This window comes from Ovis aries, chromosome 3 (assembly GCF_016772045.2).
Source record: "Ovis aries strain OAR_USU_Benz2616 breed Rambouillet chromosome 3, ARS-UI_Ramb_v3.0, whole genome shotgun sequence".
In the NCBI taxonomy this organism is placed as follows: Eukaryota; Metazoa; Chordata; class Mammalia; order Artiodactyla; family Bovidae; genus Ovis; species Ovis aries.
In genome coordinates this window covers 42,776,964-42,798,276 of record NC_056056.1, presented here as the reverse complement: position 1 = coordinate 42,798,276, position 21,313 = coordinate 42,776,964, and the positions used below count along the sequence as shown (strand labels likewise).

The window sequence follows — 21,313 nt, the reverse complement described above, 5'->3', positions numbered from 1 at the left end:
TGGCTTGGGAAGGTCCCCTGGAGAAGGAAATGGTAACCTACTCCAGTGTTCTTGCCTGGAGAATTCCATGGACAGAGGAGCCTGCTGGGCTATATAGTCTATGGAGTTGCAAAGAGTCATGACTGAGCGACTAGACAACATCCTTGATTTGGAGTTGAGACTTTATTTAGGATATATAGTGACTTAGGGTTGTCTTTGACCTATGAGTGGGCAAAAATATCGGTGGCTTCTTCATCTGAGAAAAAGGTTAATGCTTCTCTAAGTAAAATTTAAGGGATGGTGGGAGACTGCAATGATAGCTTATTTATTTATTTTTTCCTGAGTCTTTGTTGCAACACATAGGCTCCAGATTGCTCGGGCTCAGTAGTTGTAACATATGGGCTTTCTAGTTGTGGCACATGGACTTAGTTGCCCTATGGCATGTAGGGTCTTCGATCCCTGACCAGGGATTGAACTCGGGTCCCTTGCAATGGCAGATAGATTCTTAACCACTGGCTCACCAGGGAAGTTACCAACATATGATTTCTGTAATCCAGGCATCTTGCTTATTCAATATATAGATTGCATTAGGACTAATTTGATCTTGATAGCACTCCCTCTTAAAATGCTATATCTTCATTAGGACCTTTTTTTGGTTGCAAATAGCAGAACCTTCCTCAAACAAGCTCAAATAGAAAAGAAAATTTACAGTAAAGATATATAAGGTGGCCCTACTAGTAGGCATTCAATATTTTGGTCTTCTCTCACATATCCAGCATCTCTGGATGTGGTAGGTTTTGATACATTTTGATATATAAATAAATTAATGAACAAATGAAAGACCCACCTCAGCTATTGGAGCCAGCCAGAGGCATTGTCCTTCCCTCACTGGGCAGGAGTTGTATCAATGCAGCTTTACTTTCATAAGTCTGTTCCCTTTCACCACTCACCAGCAAAATGGTGCAGCAAAATTGCCTGTTATATATACAGTGGAATATCATTCAGCCTTAAGAAGAAGGCCAGTCTGTCACATGCTACCGCATAGATTACAGAGGACTTTATGTTAAATGAAGTAAATCAGTTAACCTAAAGACAAATACTGTATGATTCCCGTTAATATGAAGTATCTGAAGTAGTCAGCCTCTTAGAAACAGAAAGCAGAATGATGGTTGCTAGGGGCAGGGGACGGGGGAAAGAGGGAGTTGCTGTTCGATGTGTGAAGAGTTTCAGTTCTGCAAGATGAATGGTCCTAGAGACCTGCGGGGGCTTCCCAGGTGGCTCCAGCGGTAAAGAGCCCGCCTCCCAGTGCAGGAGACAGAAGAGACGCGGGTTCGATCCCTGGACGGGGAAGATTTCCCTGGAGGAGGGCTTGGCAACACACTCCAGTATTCTTGCCTGGAGAATCCCATGGACAGAGGAGCCTGGCGGGCTACAGTCCATAGAGTTGCAAAGAGTCAGCCACGACTGAAGCGACTTAGCACACATACTCCCCCCTAGAAAAAGTTGTCCATGTGGTTACAGACTTCGCTGGATTTAGGAGGCAGGGCTCAGTGACCTTTCTCTTTCATTGTTTTGTGCTGATTTCTGAGGATCTTACCTACTTGTCTCAGAAGGTAACCTTCTTATCAAATTCTGGAAATTGGATCACCTACACTGCCTGAACCTCCAGACCAGCCTGGCGTTCAGCCAGCCTGCCCTGCTTCTCCCAGGCTTACGTGGGAGAAAGGGTAGCTACATGGAGCCTGGATCACAGCCTGGGACCCACGACTCTGGTCCTCAGGAAAGGGACAGACCCCGAGACAGTAGGGAACCCAAGTCCCACTTAGTGATATAAACAGGCAAGGTGGGTTTTTTTGCCTTCTTCTGTAGAGGCTCTTCTGCAGAGCCTCCTGCTTTTCAGTTATGAGACTGCCTAGTTGTATTCCTGCCCCTTCACACACAGCTGTGTGGCTCAGTGTCTTCTGTCAACACCCATCTGAGTCACAGGCAGAAGGCTCTCTGCAGCTCTGTGAGGGGCCTTCACACCTAGCTTGTTGCCCCTCCTGCCTTCTCGGCTTCTCTTTCAGCCAGTTAGCACCTTCGCAGGACAGAAGGTCTGCAACAGGGGGGCCTGCTCCTTCTTAGGAGCCACGCTGGAGAACAAAGGGGGCTGATGCCCTCCCTCCTCTGTCCCCCATCTCCTCTGTCTTCAGGATTCTCCCCCTTTCTGAGAAACCCATCTCAGAGCTGGTGTACAACATCCAGGAAGAGTAATCACACCCCCTCTCCTGCTTTCTGCTCCTGGCTTCCTGGGAAGACTGTGTTGTGCTAAGGGGCTTCCCAGGTGGCGCTAGTGGAAAAGAACCCATGTGCCAATGTGGGAGATGTGGGAGATGTAAGAGTCACAGGTTTGATCCCTGGGTGGGGAAGATCCCCTGGAGGAGGGTTCCTGCTTTCTGCTTCCCACTTCCTGGGAAGAAAGAACTTAAAAAAATCATGTGAGTAGGAAGGGTTATTGTAAGAATAGTTAGAAAATAGAGATAAGTGCCTTCCCTGGTAGCTCAGTCAGTAAAGAGTTCACCCACAGTGCGGGAGACCTGGGTTTGATCCCTGGGTTGGGAAGATCCCCTGGAGGAGGGCATGGCAACCCACTCCAGTATTCTTGCCTGGAGAATCCCCATGGACAGAGGCACCTGGTGGGCTGCAGTCCATGGGTCGCAGAGAGTTGGATACGATGAATAAGCACACACAGAGATAAGGGAAAGAGAGAAAAAGAAACACCAGCTGTGAAAATGGGCTGCCCAGAGATAACCTGAGGTCAGCCTGGTCTGTCAGGAACAAAAGCCCGAGAGGACGTGGGAGCCAGGGCCTGGGGACCGAAACAAGGAAGAGAAAGCTAAGAGAAGGATACACATTGGCTCTGACCACTGCTAAGGGCACCTGGGAGCTTAAGCCACTCTGACTGCTCGAGGGGCCTGGGGCATAGGAAGTCCATGTTGGGACACTTGTCTAGGAGAAAAGAGGGAGGCGCTTATTCATTGACTTTCATCTCCCGCTGTTGGAACACTTGCTCTAAGGGAACTCTCCTTGTCTGCATTTCTGGGTCACACATGCAGGAACACCAGAGGGTGCATCACTGCAAAATCAGAGAAAGAGGACCCGTATGGGCCTGAGTTTGGTGCTGTAGGGATGGGTGTGAGTGGACTAAGAGACAGGTGAGGAAGAGAGAGTCTGAAGTGGCGCCAGAGGCACCTGGTCCATCTACTGTTTCCCAAAATATCTGCAAACCCAGCAGTTCCTCTGAGCCAGGTGCAGTGCAAAGTGCCCTACACAGATGACCTCATCCCATCCTCTGGTAACTGGAGGAGAAAGTCCTGTTATCATCCTGATTTCAGAGATCAGAAAGGCTCAGATGACCAGTGAAAAAGTGGCAGGTTGAGGACCCAGGCCCAAGCTGTCCGAATCTGGTCCCACTCTGTCTCTGCCACCATAACCAGTGCACGCTGGTCGTTCGGGCTTGCTCAGCACCCCAGCTGGCTTCAGGCGGGTTGGATTGAGTGACGGTCCATCTGTCACTCTGTTTAGGCTTCTGTTGTGTCCGCTGTATTTCAAGTCAGCTCACCACTCCCAAAGCCACATGCTTTCCCACCCGTGTCTGAGGGACAGAGATAGAAGGGTTTCCACCTGGCATTCCAAGTCGTCCCCTGACTGGCCCTGCCCATGTGGCCTGCTTACCCCTGAACTGTGATGAGGGAAACAGGATAAGTCAAGGTTGGGAGGAATCCATTTTCCCTAAAGAATGAGAGGAGAAGCAATAGATCCTTGAAAATCTGGGCTTGGTTAGGAAAGGGAAGTGGGGGGTGGATGTGAGTCCGGCACCCTTGGACCATTTGGACGTTATTTCCTCAGACTTCCAGTTTTGAGCAAACCACGCCTGAGTGGAAGGAACGGTTTGAAGGGTCACTGAAAGGCTGGCTGCTGGCCAGACTCTCTGCTGGAACTTCTTTCTTGAGCATCCTTCTCTCTGACCTCCCCTAAACCTGGTTCTTCTGTCTAATCTAGAAACAATTGCCAACCCCCTGCCTACTAGTTATTCTTTTAATAAAGTCCTCTTTGCCTTAGTTCATCAGATAAGGTTTTACTGCTTTTCACTGAGAGCCTTGACTGAGTGATGTTGGGACCTCTGAGGAGATCCAGTGAATTCCACCCTACTTCCCCACCTGGTTGCCAAACAACCAGAAATCTGGCCAAGAGTACAGAAAGAGGCCAGGACGTCTTCTTTACTGTAGATAAAGGAAAAGTTGGAGATGTAATCTAGTGTGAGAGCCACATGGGGCTGCAAACTGAACCCCAGGCACAGCTGGCAGTGGACTGGGTGGGACTTCTGGCCCAGGGGGCAGTGGAAACTATTCACTGCAGCCAGATCACTCCCAGGGGTGAGAAGGGAGAAGCAAGCCAGGTAGACCTGTTATTCTTCTTAGACTTACCAGTCAGATAAGTCACTCCTCTTCCCCAGAGATGGAATAAGTTAAAGGGGATGGAGAGAGACCAGGAGAGTTTATTGATAATCCCTTCTCAAGGAAAACCTGGGGTGGAGAAAAGGTTTTCTCTCCTAACAGAGATGTAGCATCTCCTGGTTATTTCTATTCATTCATTCATCTATCCATCCGTCCAGCTACCCCACCCCCATCCATCCATTCATCCACCTACTCCCTCATCCACCTACCCCCATTCACCCAGGCCCCATTCACCCACCTTCTATCCATCCATTAACCCATCCACTCATCCATCTATCCATCCATCCACCCATCCCCTCATTCATCCCTTCATCTATCTCACAAAAATGAACTCGTACAGTATACCCTATTTGTACATCCTTTCCTCCTCTGAAAATATGTTATGAATATCACTCTGTGCCAATAAATGCACCATTGCCACATTTCCCCTTTAAATAGCTACCTGATATTCCATTGTTTATCATAATTTATTCAATAATTTCCTATTTTGAATATTTCAGTTTAGTTTAGTTGCTCAGTCATGTCCGACTCTTTGTGACCCCATGGACTGCAGCACACCAGCCCTCCCTGTCCATCACCAACTCCTGGAGTTTACCCAAACTCATGTTCATTGTGTCAGTGATGCCATCCAGCCATTTCATCATCTGTCGTCTCCTTCTCCTCCTGCCTTCAATCTTTCCCAGGATCAGGGTCTTTTCAAATGAGTCAGTTTTGCGCATCGGGTGGCCAAAGTATTGGAGTTTCAGCTTCAACATCAGTCCTTCCAATGAACACTCAGGACTGATCTCCTTTAGGATGGACTGGTAGAATCTCCTTGCAGTCCAAGGGACTCTCAAGAGTCTTCTCCAACCATCACAGTTCAAAAGCATCAATTCTTCGGCGCTCAGCTTTCTTTATAGTCCAACTCTCACATCCATACACGACCACTGGAAAAACCATAGCATTGACTAGATGGACCTTTGTTGGCAAAGTAATATCTCTGCTTTTTAATATGCTGTCTAGGTTGCTCATAACTTCCTGCCAAGGAGTAAAGTGAAAGTGAGAGTGAAGTCGCTCAGTCGTGTCTGACTGTTTGTGACCCCATGGATTATAGCCTACCAGGCTCCTCCCTCCATGGGATTCTCCAGGCAAGAGTACTGGAGTGGGTTGCCATTTCTTTCTCCAGGGAATCTTCCCATCCCAGGGATCGAACCCGGGTTTCCTGCATTCCAGACAGATGTTTTAATCTCTGAGCCACCAGGGAAGCCAAGGAATAAGTGTCTTTTAATTTCATGGCTGCAGTCACCATCTGCCGTGATTTTGGAGCCCCCCAAAATAAAGTCAGCCACTGGTTCCACTGTCTCCCCATCTATTTTCTATGAAGTGATGGGAGTGGATGCCATGATCTTAGTTTTCTGAATGTTGAGCTTTAAGCCAACTTTTTCACTCTCCTCTTTCACTTTCATCAAGAGGCTCTTTAGTTCTTCTCTTTCTGCCATAAGGGTGGTGTCATCTGCATATCTGAGGTTATTGATATTTCTCCTGGCAATCTTGATTCCAGCTTGTGCTTCTTCCAGCCCAAAGTTTCTCAGGATGTACTCTGCATGGAAGTTAAATAAGCAGGGGGACAATATACAGCCTTGACGTACTCCTTCTCCTATTTGGAACCATTCTGTTATTCCATGTCCAGTTCTAACTGTTGCTTCCTGACCTGCATACAGATTTCTCAAGAGGCAGGTCAGGTGGTCTGGTATTCCCATCTCTTGAAGAATTTTCTACAGTTTATTGTGATCCACACAGTCAAAGGCTTTGGCATAGTCAATAAATCAGAAATGTTTTTCTGAAACTCTCTTGCTTTTTTGATGATCCAGTGGATGTTGGCAATTTGATCTCTGGTTCCACTGCCTTTTCTAAAACCAGCTTGAACATCTGGAAGTTCACAGTTCATGTATTGTTGAAGCCTGGCTTGGAGAATTTTGAGTATTACTTTACTAGTGTGTGAGATGAGTGCAATTGTGTGGTAGTTTGAGCATTCTTTGGCATTGCCTTTCTTTGGGATTGGAATGAAAACTGACCTTTTGCAGTCCTGTGGCCACTGCTGAGTTTTCCAAATTTGCTGGCATATTGAGTGCAGCACTTTCACAGCATCACTTTTAGGATACTTACATCTTTTTGAATATTTACTTTCCAATTTTTCACCATTAAAAAATACTGTCCATCTATTTGACTACATCTCTGATTATTTCCTTAGAACATATTCATATATTAATAATTATATGAGATTATTAATATTAGAAGTGATTGTTGACTATAAAGAAATACATATTTTAAGGGTTTTAGTGTATTTCCTGATTTGTTTTTTGAAAAACTTTGTGTTAAATTATATTTTTACCAGTAGCATGTGAGAAAATCTCTGCTCGTTTTAAAAGCCTTATTTGATGGGAAAAATGTATTGCTTTAATTTGTACTTCTTGATTAATAAAGTTGACTATTACTTATGTACTCATATATTTATCATTCATTCTCCTGCTTTGTGTCTTTTACTTAATTTTAGAGTGGCGTTTGTTTTTCTTGTTGAGTAAACAGGTCTTTGTATGGTAAGGACATTAACCTCAGTTCAGTTCAGTTGAGTTCAGTCGCTCAATCATGTCCGACTCTTTGCGATCCCATGAATTGCAGCATGCCAGGCCTCCCTGTTCATCACCAACTCCCGGAGTTCACTCAGACTCAAGTCCATTGAGTCCGTGATGCCATCCAGCCATCTCATCCTCTGTCGTCCCCTTCTCCTCCTGCCCCCAATCCCTCCCAGTATCAGAGTATTTTCCAATGAGTCAACTCTTCTCATGAGGTGGCCAAAGTACTGGAGCTTCAGCTTTAGCATCATTCCCTCCAAAGAAATCCCAGGGATGATCTCCTTCAGAATGGACTGGTTGGATCTCCTTGCAGTCCAGGGAACTCTCAAGAGTCTTCTCCAACACCACAGTTCAAAAGCATCAATTCTTCTGTGCTCAGCCTTCTTCACAGTCCAACTCTCACATCCATACATGACTGCTGGAAAAACCATAGCCTTGACTAGGCAGAACTTTGTTGGCAAAGTAATGTCTCTGCTTTTCAATATGCCATCTAGGTTGGTCATAACTTTTCTTCCAAGGAGTAAGCGTCTTTTAATTTCATGGCTGCAGTCACCATCTGCAGTGATTTGGGAGCCCCCCAGAATAAAAGCTGTCTCTGTTTCCACTGTTTCCCCATCTATTTCCCATGAAGTGATGGGAATGGATGCCATGATCTTAGTTTTCTGAATGTTGAGCTTTAAGCCAACTTTTTCACTCTCATCTTTCACTTTCATCAAGAAGCTTTTTAGTTCCTCTTCACTCTCTGCCATAAGAGTGGTGTCATCTGCATATCTGAGGTTGTTGATATTTCTCCTGGCAATCTTGATTCCAGCTTGTGCTTCTTCCAGCCCAGAGTTTCTCAGGATGTACTCTGCATGGAAGTTAAATAAGCAGGGGGACAATACACAGCCTTGACGTACTCCTTCTCCTATTTGGAACCAGTCTGTTGTTCCATGTCCAGTTCTAACTATTGCTTCCTAACCTGCATATAGGTTTCTCAAGAGGCAGGTCAGGTGGTCTGGTATTCCCATCTCTTGAAGAATTTTCTACAGTTTATTGTGATCCACGCAGTCAAAGGCTTTGGCATAGTCAATAAAGCAGAAATAGATGTTTTTCTGGAACTCTCTTTCTTTTCCATGATCCAGCAGATGTTGGCAATTTGATCTCTAGTTCCTCTGCCTTTCCTAAAACCAGCTTGATTGCTTGTCAAATATGTTGCAAGTATTTCCCCCATTTGTAGTATATGTTTTAATTTTATTGAATATCTTTGACCTAAAAAGTTAAAGAACCTGTGTAGTCTGTAAGTTTTTCCTTTATGATTCTCTGATATTGTGACTACAGGGACTACAGTTTAAAATTAATTAATTTTTAATTTTTAAATTTTTATATTTTTGGTTGCACCATGCTGCTAGTGAGATTTTAGTTCCCTGACCAGGGATCGAACCTGGGCCCTTGGCACTGAGAATTCAGAGTCCTAACCACTGGGTCACCAAGGAATTCCCTATATGTTTTTAAAAATAGCTTTAAAAAATGTGTATATATATATATATATATATATTCACATTTTATTTGTTTATTTGGCTGCACTGGGTCTTAGCTGTGGCACTCAGGATATTCATTGCATCACTCGGGATCTTTTGCTGTGGCACACAGACTCTCTAGTTGTGGCATGGGCTGTAGAGCATGCAGGCTTAGTTGGGCACGGACTTAGTTGTTCTGAGGTATGTGGGATTTTAGTGCCTGACCAGGGATTGAGTCCCAGTCCCCTGCATTGCTACGCAAATTCTTAGCCTCTGGACCACCAGGGAAGTCCTTCCCTATAGTTTTGGGGGCATTTCTGGCTGTGCTGGGTCTTTGCTAGCTGCACAGGCTTTTCTCTAGTTGCGGTGAGTTGGGGTTAGTGTCTAGTTTCGGGGCATGGGCTTCTCATTGCAGCGGCTTCTCTTGTTGTGGAGCCTGGGCTCGAGGGCTTGAGGGCTTCCGTAGTTGCAGCGCCCAGGCTCTGGAGCACAGGCTGAAGAGTTGTGGTGCTCGGCTAAGCTGTATGTGGAATCTTTCCAGATCAGGGATCAAACCCCTGTCTCCTTCATTGGCAGGAGGATTCTTTATCACTGAGTCACCAGGGAAGCCCCCTCCCTATAGCTCTTTAAAAAGAGGATATCAAATCTCTATGAAGCTCTACATATGGAGCAATATGCTTTGTCTGAATACTTTGTACCTTTGCCCACCAAGTAATTTCTCTTCCAGAGCTTCCATAAAGATTTTTGTTTTCCTTTAGCTGTGGAAAAGGATCTTTGAAAGCTGCAAGCTAGCACTGACTATATACACAGTTTGCATGATTCTCCCTCTCAGTTCTCTTGTTGTTGCTGTTCAGTCGTTCAGTCCTGCCGACTCTTTGCGACCCCATGGACTCCAGGCCTCCCTGTCCATCACCAACTCCCAGAGTTTGCTCAAACCCATGTCCGTTGAGTCAATGATGCTATCCAACCATCTCATCCTCCATCGCCCCCTTCTCCTCCTGCCCTCAATTTTTCCCAACGTTAGGGTTTTTTCCAGTGAGTTGGCTCTTGGTATCAGAGCCAAAATATTGTAGCTTCGGCATCAGTCCTTCCAATGAATATTCAGTTCTCTATATTTCTGATTTAAAACTGATCACCAACTGAAGATGTAATAAGGAGTTTAAACATTAATTTTCCAATAAGGTATTAAGCATGCTACTCAGGCGGTTTATTAATTAATTCATTTAATTGCATAAAGCAACAGATTCTCTGATTTCTTCTCAGGAAAAATTATGGGTTTAGATCTCAAGGTAGAGATTGCCAGGGCTATCCTGAAGCTATTTTTCTCCTTTTCTTAACAATGATCATGATCAGCACTGTACACACAGAGGTTAGTGGGAACCAGGCACTGGAAAGAGGGCAGTGGATGGTTGGCTGAGGCTAATAGTTTCTCAGAACTATTGCAACTAACTCCTGTGATCCCGTAAATAGATCCTATACTGCCTTTGAGGCCTTCAAGCTGGGTCCTGTGAAATATCCTTGGAATTTTGTTAGCTGTCCCTTAGTTTCTGTTATGTCTACAGTTGTCAAAGATGGTTACTGTATCCAGGATATCATGTGGGGGTGTCTCTGCCCTCCTCATTAAGTTCCAAAGATGCTCCAGACACAAGTGCTGGCATACTTGAAGTCCCCAAGCTCCCCAAAGGCAGGGGCGTGGCTTCAAAAGAGGCCAGGGATGTGTTTTTATTATTATTTTTTTTCTTTTTGAGGGTTTCTAAATAGTCATCTCAGAAAGATCCTGTGAATGGTTTACTTTTATATAAACCTTCCTTGCAAGCTCCCTTGGAGAAAGTTCATGTTCACTTTTGTATTTATTTTTAAGGAAGCTGTGATATTTGCAGGTCTTGATATGCACATTACATCTTGCATATCAGGACCCTCTGTGGCATTTCCAGGTTTAACTGGAAATCTGTTTTTTTTTTCTCCTAATTGCTTAAAAAGGTCCACTGACAAGTAAATCAGAGCCACAGAACTGAGGACTGGAAGAAGATCTTCAGGGAGATCCTACCTGCAAGGACCATGAGGCTCCAAGTCCAGGTAGAGACTACAGTAAGACCTGGGGCTTAGGGAGGTGATGATATGTATAATCTGTAATGGTGTATGTGTGTATTTTGGATGACTGTTACAGTAGTGAGTGTCTAGAGTGTTCAGTGTATTAATTAGGTTCCTATTGTTGCTGTAACAAATGGCTGCAAACTTGGTGGCTTAGCACAACACAAATTTCTCTCTTACAGTCACGAAAGTCAGATGTCCTAAAATCAAGGTGTTGACAGTTCTGGAGATCAGAGGTCTAAGATCAAGTTGTCAGTTGGCCTGATTCCTTCTGGAGGATCTAGGGAAGAAGCTGTTTCCTAGCTGTTTCAAGCTTCTAGAAACTGCCTGCCTGAATCGGCCTGTAGCCTCCTTCCATCTTCAAGGCTGGCAGAGCAGCGTCCTCAGACCTCTCCGATTCTCTGACCTCTGCTTCTGTCACATCTCTGACTCGAATGCTCCTGCTTTCCTCTTATAAAAATTCCTGTGACTACACAGCCCGCTGGGATAATCCGGATCCTTAATCACATCGGCAAAGTCTCCTGCTGTGTAAAGCTACATAGGTACAGGTTCAACATAATTTTAGGAATTGGGATATAGATATCTTCGGGGACCATTATGCTGTCTTCCATATTCATTGTGACAGATTTGCCCTAGCTTTTGCTTTATTGCAGAGATCCTCAAGGAGAAATGAGGATGATGGTGATGATTTATAACAACCTTTCATTAGATGGTGATATGCCATTTACAACACTTATGACATTTCAATTTCCCTGAATTTCAATTAAAGTGTAGTTAAAGGAGCACTAGGACTTCGGATCAAGAGCTCTGATTTCATCACTTGACAATCTGTATGTCCTTTAGCAACTTATTTAAACTCTTGAGGCTTGGTATTCCCATCTGTAAATTGGGGGACTATTGTGATCAATGGGAAAATTTAGCTAGATTCTGGACAACTCGAGAATCTTGGAGTGTTTTGTGGGAAAATTTTATTTGGGGAGGTGCTTTTCAACTTTTTGCATTCTAGGATGAATTTACAAACTTGTGCAAAATCTTTTTGCTCTAATTTTCACTCTCTGCATTATGTGAGATGATCAGAAAAGCAGAAACCAAAACGGAATCAGACACATTCAGGAGATTTACTGGGGAAAATGCTTGTGTGGGGGAATGGGGAGGGGTTGGAGGAGGTTGGGAGAAGCTGTTCTAACCCCTGTGAAGAAAAGCCAGATGGTTGGAGCTGGGTGTTGCTGGAGAAGAAGAGTAGTATGGGGTGAGATTGGTTGGAATTTTATTATTTTTTAAATATTGTAAAATTGTTATTTATTTATTTGACTGCATTGGGTCTTAGTTGTGGCATGCAGGATCTAGTTCCTTGATCAGGGATTGAACCCAGGCCCCCTGCGTTGGGAATACAGAGCCTTAGTCACTGGACCACCAGGGAAGTCCCTGGAATCTTATTGTTGAGGGCCTTGAACTGGGAGCATTAGATGATTATTGGCAGAGGAGTAACTCAATTCCAACTGCCTTTTAGAAGATTGTCCTAGGATAGAAGATGATGGATTAGAACTAGAGAGAACGTGGACACCATCCAGGGACTGCTGTGACCTTCTTCAAGTGGGTAGTGTTATGGGTCTGGATTAGGCTAGAGGCAATGAAAATGAAAAGAAAAGAACATGTGTGTGAAAGTCACTCAGTCACATCCAACTCTTTGGGACCCCTTGGACTGTAGCCCACCAGGCTCCTCTGTCCCTGGGATTCTCCAGGCAAGAAGACTGGAGTAGATAGCCATTTCCTTCTCCAGGGGATCTGGTAGCCTTGAGTTATTATTTATCCCCCAAAATAAGTTTCTTTATTCTTCCCTGCCAAATAGAACCATCTGACTGTGTTAAATCAGTTTTGATTGTTGAGGGGCCAGGAGATGTTTAACGTGCTGTTAAATGACTATTGTAAGGAATGGTGTTTATTTTGCAGATGTTGACCCCGTCCCAATGTCAGCTGATCTGTATCAATTTCAGTCTGCATCCCATTCCTCTCCTCTCCTTTTGGCCTCTCCTCTCCTCTCCCCTCCCCTCCCTTCTCTCTCTTTCCTATCAGACTTAAGAACTCAACATAATTTATGACAGGAACAGGAGTGGTCTGGGCATTCTCCCTTTCTTCGACAGTAGATAATTCATCAACAGTAAGTTATGTCAACCTGCATCTTTTTGAATTTATCATAACATCTGAAGTTCCTGATGATTTATTTTAACAAAAAACTGGGAGGAATAAAGGAAATGTAGGTTTAAAAGATGATCACTCTTGCTGCTGATCTGACTTAAGGATGTTTGACTTTGAATGTACTTGTTTGTGAGAAGTGTCTTTAGGCAAAACTGATGGCCTGATGGTGACTTAAAATAAATGGCATGGGGTCTTGACGGGTGGATAACATGTAGCAGCAGAGTGCACCTGGAAGTCCAGGTGGATATTTGTTGTTTGTTGCCATCAGTTTTGGAGACTATTTTGCATGCTCCAGAACCTCTCATTGCTGGACTGAGTTTCAAAATAGGCTTCTAGTCACGGGGCTGGAAAACCTAGGTAAGGCCCTTGTTCTAGAGAGGATTCACAGCACCAAGAGAGGGTGCAGGCATAATGAACAAAATATAAACTAGAAGCTGAAGTTCAAGACCAGAGCTACAATAGGAGTGCTGGTAAGGGTCTACCAAGTTGGACTCTGGAATTTCTTGTGTTTAAGTTTAGGCTTAGACTGGATACTGAGACAGGACTACCCCTGCAGGTAGGGGATCTAGGGCTCCAATGGGGAAGAAGGAAATGGGGCCTTGTCAGGACTGAGGTCACCCAGAGGGGATTCTCATAACATTGCAGGAAACAGAGATGTCAATCCCATACTGAAGCAAGAATCAGAACTACCTGGTAGGATTGTTAAACCGCAGACTGCAGTGCCCCACCCTCAGAGTTTTTGATTCAGTAGGGTTGGCCTGGCTTCCAAGAATTTGCATTTCTAACATGATTCCAGGTGATGCTGATGCTACATCTGGGGCCCATGCTTTGACTACAGTTGTCGTTCAGTGGCTAAGTCATGTCCAACTCTTTCCAACCCCATGGACTGCAGCATGCCAGGCTTTCCTGCCCTTGGTGTTGGAGAAGAATCTTGAGAGTCCCTTGGACTGCAAGGAGAGCCAACCAGTCCATCCTAAAGGAACTCAGTCCTGAATATTCACTGAAAGGACTGATGCTGAAGCTGAAACTCCAATACTTAGGCCACCTGATGCAAAGAACTGACTCATTTGAAAAGTCCCTGATGCTGGGAAAGGTTAAAGGCAGGAGAAGAAGGGGATGACAGAGGATGAGATGGTTGGGTGGCATCACTGACTCCACAGACACTGGGAGTTGGTGATGGACAGGGAGGCCTGGTGTGCTGCAGTCCATGGGGTTGCAAAGAGTTGGACATGACTGAATGACTGAACTGAATTGAACTGAACTATCTCCTGGAATTTACTTGAACTCATGTCCATTGAGTCGGCGATGCCATTCAACCACATCATCCTCTGTTGCCCCTTCTCCCCCTGCCTTCAATCTTTCCCAGCATCAGGGTCTTTCCCAGTGGCTTGGGTCCTGGGTACAGTGTTTCTCTCTATTCACTGTACATTTGAATCATTTGGGGAGTTTTTTAAAAACTATGGATGCCTGTGTCGTGCCTTCAGAGGTTCTATTTTAATTGGTCTGTTGTCTTTGGACTTCAGACTCTGATAGACTCTGATTACACAGTTTTTTAAACAAAATTTTCTCTAAAATTTGCATATACTAAAATTCACTCCTTTTGGTATTCAGTTCAATGAATTTTGACAAATTCGTAGCCATATAACCACCGTTACAATCAAGATATGGTCCTGTCACTCCTCCTACCCTCATGCTATGCTTTTGAAGTCACTCTTGTCTCACCCTCAGTCCCTGGCAACTGGTGGTCTGTTCTTTGACGCTACAGTTTTGCCTTTTCCAGAATGTCTGAATCTAAATGTAGTCATATAGAAAGTTCCCTTTGAGTCTTGTTTCTTTCACTTAGCATAATGCACTTGAGATTCATTGTGCCATAGTTTGAGCATTCTTTGGCATTGCCTTTCTTTGGGATTGGAATGAAAATTGACCTTTTCCAGTCCTGTGGCCACTGCTGAGTTTTCCAAATTTGCTGATATATCGAGTGCAGCACTTTCACAGCATCATCATTCAGAATTTGAACTAGCTCAACTGGAATTCCATCATCTCTGCTAGCTTTGTTTGTAGTGATGTTTCCTAAGGCCCACTTGACTTCACATTTCAGGATGTCTGGCTCTAGGTGAGTGATCACACCATTGTGATTATCTGGGTCATGAAGATTTTTTTTGTATAGCTCTTCTATGTATTCTTGCCACCTCTTCTTAATATCTTCTGTTTCTGTTAGGTCCATACCATTTCTGTCCTTTATTGATCCCATCTTTGCATGTAACGTTCCCTTAGTGAAGGAAGTGAAGTTGCTCATTCGTGTCCGACTCTTTGCGACCCCATGGACTGTAGCCTATCAGGCTCCTCCGTCCATGGGATTTTCCAGGCAAGAGTGCTGGAGTGGATTGCTATTTCCTTTTCCAGGGGATCTTCCTGACCCAGGAATCAAACCGGGGTCTCCAGCACTGCAGGCAGACGCTTTACCATCTGAGCCACCAGGGAAGCCCCTTGGTGTTCCCTTAGTGTCTCTATGTTCCCTTGGTGTCTCTAATTTTCTTGAAGAGATCTCTAGTCTTTCCCATTCTATTGTTTTCCTCTATTTCTTTGCACTGATCCCTGAGTAAGGCTTTCTTATCTCTCCTTGCTATTCTTTGGAACTCTGCATTCAAATGGGTATATCTTTTCTTTTCTCCTTTGCTTTTCACTTCTCTTCTTTTCACAGCTATTTGTAAGGCCTTCTCAGACAACAGTTTTGCTTTTTTGCATTTCTTTTTCTTGGGGATGGTCTTGATCCCTGCCTCCTGCACAATGTCACAAACCTTCATAGTTCATTAGGCAGTCTGTCTATCAGATCTAGTTCCTTAAATCTATTTCTCACTTCCACTGTATAATTGCAAGGGATTTGATTTAGGCCATACCTGAATGGTCTAGTGGTTTTCCCTACTTTCTTCAATTTAAGTCTGAAATTGGCAATAAGGAGTTCATGATCTGAGCCACAGTCAGCTCCTGGGCTTGTTTTTGCTGACTGTATGGAGCTTCTCCATCTTTGGCTGCAAAGAATATAATCAATCTGATTTCGGTGTTGACCATCTGGTGATGTCCATGTGTAGAGTCTTCTCTTGTGTTGTTGGAAGAGGTGTTTGCTATGACCAGTGTGTTCTCTTGGCAAAACTCTATGAGCCTTTTCCCTGCTTCATCCTGCACTCCAAGGCCACATTTTCCTGTTACGCCAGGTGTTTCTTAACTTCCTACTTTTGTATTCCAGTGCCCTACAATGAGAAGGACATCTTTTAAAAAATAGTTTTCTAATAGTATTTTACCTGGGCTCAGTATCAGAGTAATGCTGGCCTTGAGTAAATGAGTTTGAGACTGTTCTTTCCTCTTTAGCCTTTTGGAAGAGTTTCAGAAAGAATAGCATTTATTCTTCTTTAAATGTTTGCTGGAACTCACCAGGGAAATCCTCTGGACCTGGGATTATCTTTGTTGGAAGATTTTTCTGTTCTGATTCAGTCTCCTTCCTTACTATTGGTCTGTTAAGATTGTCTGTTTCTTTACGATTTAGTCTGGTTAGGTTGTATGTTTTGGGGCATGTATCTGTTTCTTCTAGGCTATCCAATTTGATGGCCTATAAATGTCCATAATAGTCTCTTGAAATCTTATGTATTTCTGTAGTACCAGTTGTAATGTCTCCCCTTTCACTTCTGATGTTGTTTATTTAAATCTTTTCTCTTTTACCCTTAGTCAGTCTAACTAAAAGTTTGTCAATTTTGTTTATATTTTCAAGAATCAGTTTTTATTTCATTGAACCTTTCTATTGCTTTCTGGTCTCTATTTCATTTGTTTCTGTTCTAATCTTTTAAGTTTTCCTTCCTTCTACTATATTTGAGCTTCGTTTGTTCTTCTTACTTCTAGTTCCTTGAGATGTATAGTTACATTGTTTATTTGATATCTTTGTTTTTTCCTAAATGTAGGCATTTATTTCTATGAACTTTTTTCTTAGAACTGCGTTCTCTGTTTCCCTAAGTTTTGGTATATTGTGTTTCCATTTTTTATTATTTCAACATATTTTTTGATTTCCATTTTGATTTCTTATTTGACCCATTTGTTGTTTAAGAGTGTGCTGTTTAGTTTCTGCATATTTGTGAATTTTCTAATTTTACTTTGATGGTGTTGATTTCTAGTTTCTTACCCCTGAGGTCAAAAGATACTTGGTATGATTTCAATCTTCTTAAATTTGCTAAGATTTGCTTGGTATCATATAATCTCTCCTGGAGAATGTTTTGTGTGTGCTTGAGAAGACCATGTGTGTTCCGTTGTTATTGGTTGGAATGTTCTATATGCATCTGTTAGGTCTATTTCGTCTAAAGTGTAATCCCAAAGTTTCCTTCTTATTGATTTTCTGTCTGTATGATCTATCTATTGGATACTGAAGTTCCCCACTATGATTGTATTATTGTCCATTTCTCCCTTCAGATCTGTTAGCATTTGTTTGATATATTTAGGTACTCTCCTGATTGCAGATACACACCCCCTGCCACACACACACAAATGACCGTTATATCTTTTGGATGAATTGACCCCTTTATCACTACACAGTGACCCTCTTTGCTTCTTGTTACAGTCTTTTCTCAAGGTCTATTTTGTCTGATAGAATAGTTTCCCCTACTCTCTTTCATTTTGATTTGCATGGGATATCTTTTTCCATCTCATTGAGTTTATATATGTCCTTACAGTTGAAGTGAGTCTCGTGTAGGTAGCATGTAGTTGGGTCTTTCTTTTTCTAATTCAGCAATTGCTGTTTTCACTTATATTAGGTCATCTGGCTCTTCCATTGTCGCCTCTTTCTTTTCACTGCAAAAGGTTTATTGAGAAAGCTTTGCTTGAGTCCTCTTGGGGCTGGACAGTAAACTGCGAACCCTGGTTCTCTGTTGTGTTTCCTCCACAGAATCTGTGACTCAAAACTGGACATAGATTCTAGAGTCTCTTCCCCTTGATGTAAATTCCAGGTCTTTTAGCCATTATCACCATGTGTATGTATGTGTGTGTATAGACATTGATTTCAATGTCTAGTTCTCTAATAAAAGATCTTTAAATCAACTAGGAATAGGATGCCTCATACTAGGTTGCCCTAGTATGACCTTGTGATACATTATTGTATGGATTGGGTCATTTATGTTTAATCTTTCATTGTCCCACTGACATTGCTTATAAATTGTCCTGTTTGGACTAGTTTGCTTAACTCTGTTTGTGTGGATCGCAATCTTCCAAGAGGACATGGAATTTTATTATACTGGTGTTTATAACCCATGTGGGTGAGGGTGCTCTGAGTAGATCTCACCATGAAAGTGACGAGAATGCACGGATTTCCATTAGTACACTCTCTCGGTCTAGGAGTCCCTATGAACTGTGGTGGAAAGAGAAGGGTGAGGACTATTACATTACTGTTACATTACTGCTACTGTTATAGGAACCATTTCAACTCACTTTTTGACTGGCTTTTGCTGGCAGCTCTGCTAATGGCTCTTCCCCAAGAGAGGGAAGTTTCTGTTCAGGACGGAGGAAACAGGTATGGGAAAATATCCTTTTTATTGTTCCTGAGCCTACAGCTCAAAGAGGGGAGCATTTGTATGCTGGTCACAGGCCCAGGCAGATGGCAACTTTCTGAGGCACCTGTTTTCCAGCTGTTTGCACCCCCTGTGAAAGCCAGAATGGATGTAAGTAGATATAAAACATTCCACAAACTCTGTTTAGGATGTTAGTAAGTCACCAAGTAGAATACTTATTTAAACAAAGTCAGTGGCCAGGGATATTTTTATGTATGTCGCATTTTGCCCCGTGTGCATGTATTAATCTTGTAGTTGAAAGAGTAAATTGGTATTAACCTGATATGTTGCCATACTCTGAGTTCCCTAGGCCTGTTTTCCATTTGGAATGAAATCAAGAAGATTAGGACATGAGCCCTGATCCTTTTTTTTTTTTTTAAAAATTGTTCTATATCTTGTAAACGAGAAAAGAGACCCTTGTATTTTGGGGTGATGTCATTTTCTTTTTGGAAGAAGAGTATGAGATTAGTATTTGTCCCTCACCTTTAAGTCTGGCTTTTGATTTAATTATCCCATGGAAGTAATCTTTTAGTAGGATGTCCTATCATAGCTTAAATGCCATTTCTGATTTTGCCTGTGTGGACAGGGCCTGAGTCTCCTCCAAATGTTCAATTAGAATGACTTACGAGAACAAAGTGGGGGAAATGGCATTGGCTATCATACCAAAGCCATTTGTACTATCAAATAATGACGTTTCTTTTCTAGAAACACATAATTATATTTGGAATTCATGATAACATTCTCCTGTATTTCAAAATCCAGACCACAAACAGATAAAATATCAGAGGAAAGAAAATGCTTTTGATGTGTCAGAATTCATTTATATTCCAACTTGTAATGCTTTGTCTTACGTATGTGAATGAGTACTTATCAAAACATAGGAAGGTTATTATTCAAATATTCCATTTCTGAACATTTGTCCAAATGCAGTTTAATGTGCCCTATTAACATGAAGAATGTTGAAAGAGGATCCCAAATAGACTTCAGAAGGCAATTAGAAAACTAAATCAGGCTTTGTTCGTAAATATTTTAAAAATACTTATTTAAGCTATAAAAGTAACACATGAACAGATACTTAACATAAAAAGCAAACAATATATTCTTAGTACTTACCAGTTTGGGGTCAAATATCTCTCCTCTGTAAGAAATTTTGGAATCTATCTTTTCATGGCTAATACCTTTAAGTTAGCATTTTTTATGATTAATTTTGCAGCTGCCCATTAAAAATATAATTTATTATTTAGGATTCTCTTGAACACATTTTGCATTTTTGTTTGCTCTCTTTAGTAAGAGGGAAATTTATAAGGCAGTCTTCTAAAGTGTAGCACTTATCTTATGCCCCTTAAGTTGTCTGTTTTGATGCTTTGCCTTGTTGAATCAGTCATTGTGGTGCTTTACAGCTATTTTCACGAGTATCTTATCTTCTCAGCTAAATTGTAAGTACTGTAAGTCTGCAGCCTATGTTTTCCGTGTTCTGTAGTACATAAAGGGTATTATGAACAGTAGGTGCTCAATAAATAAATTTTTAGAAGTACAGATTAGCATTGGACTGGTTCAAATCTGCTACATAGGGACATAGCCTCTAATATTGCCTTTGGGCATAGATGGTGGTGGTAGAAATATTTTCTCTCTCCTGATTCATTTGTAGTTTTGCTATATCTTCAGGAAGAATTTCATTTTATTTATTTTTTTTCTGGTATATGTCTTTTAGAATTTAATTTTATTTTGTTACAATTTGTTTCAGAAGCATAGTTGCTTCTTATTTTTTTAAATATAAATTTATTTATTTTAATTGGAGGTTAATTACTTTACAATATTGTATTGATTCTGCCATACATCAACATGTATCCACCACAGTTATACACATGTTCCCCATCCTGAACCCCCCTCCCCCTTCCCTCCCCATACCATCCTTCTGGGTTGTCTCAGTGCACCAGCCCCAAGCATCCAGTATCATGCATCGAACCTGGACGGGCGACTCGTTTCATATATGATATTATACATGTTTCAATGCCATTCTCCCAAATCATCCCACCCTCTCCCTCTCCCACAGAGTCCAAAAGATTGTTCTATACATCTGTGTCTCTTTTTCTGTCTCACATATAGGGTTATCGTTACCATCTTTCTAAATTCCATATATATACATTAGTATACTGTATTGGTGTTTTTCTTTCTGGCTTACTTCACTCTGTATAATCGGCTCCAGTTTCATCCACCTCATTAGAACTGATTCAAATGTATTCTTTTTAATGGCTGAGTAATACTCCATTGTGTATATGTACCACAGCTTTCTTATCCATTCATCTGCTGATGGACATCTAGGTTGTTTCCATGTCCTGGCTATTATAAACAGTGCTGCGATGAACATTGGGGTACACGTGTCTCTTTCAATTCTGGTTTCCTCGGTGTGTATGCCCAGCAGTGGGATTTCTGGGTCATAAGGCAGTTCTATTTCCAGTTTTTTAAGGAATCTCCACACTGTTCTCTATAGTGACTGTACTAGTTTGCATTCCCACCAACAGTGTAAGAGGGTTCCCTTTTCTCCACACCCTCTCCAGCATTTATTGCTTGTAGACTTTTGGATCACAGCCATTCTGACTGGCGTGAAATGGTACCTCATTGTGGTTTTGATTTGCATTTCTCTGATAATGAGTGATGTTGAGCATCTTTTCAGGAAGAATTTAAAAATTCTGGTTAATTGAAAGTGCTAATTTCATTTTCAGTTCAAGATCTCATCTTACAAAAATTTTATTTGGAGAAGGAGAAACAAAATCAGGGTATTTAGATTAGAATAAGGATGCAAAAGTTTAAGCTGCTATTTCTTTTAGAGTCTCTCATCTCTCCCATCCTCTCTTACA

The 21,313-nt window shown here is 42.4% G+C and overlaps 1 long non-coding RNA gene across 1 annotated transcript in view; it reads left to right on the top strand.

Annotated features, from left to right (window-relative positions):
• Positions 1-10,248: 10,248 nt before the first annotated feature.
• LOC121819028 (uncharacterized) overlaps positions 10,249-21,313 on the top strand; it is a 108,084-nt gene continuing 97,019 nt past the window's right edge. The window contains exon 1 of the long non-coding RNA XR_009600146.1: positions 10,249-10,662. This is a non-coding gene — a long non-coding RNA (uncharacterized LOC121819028). The remainder of the gene's footprint in view (positions 10,663-21,313) is intronic.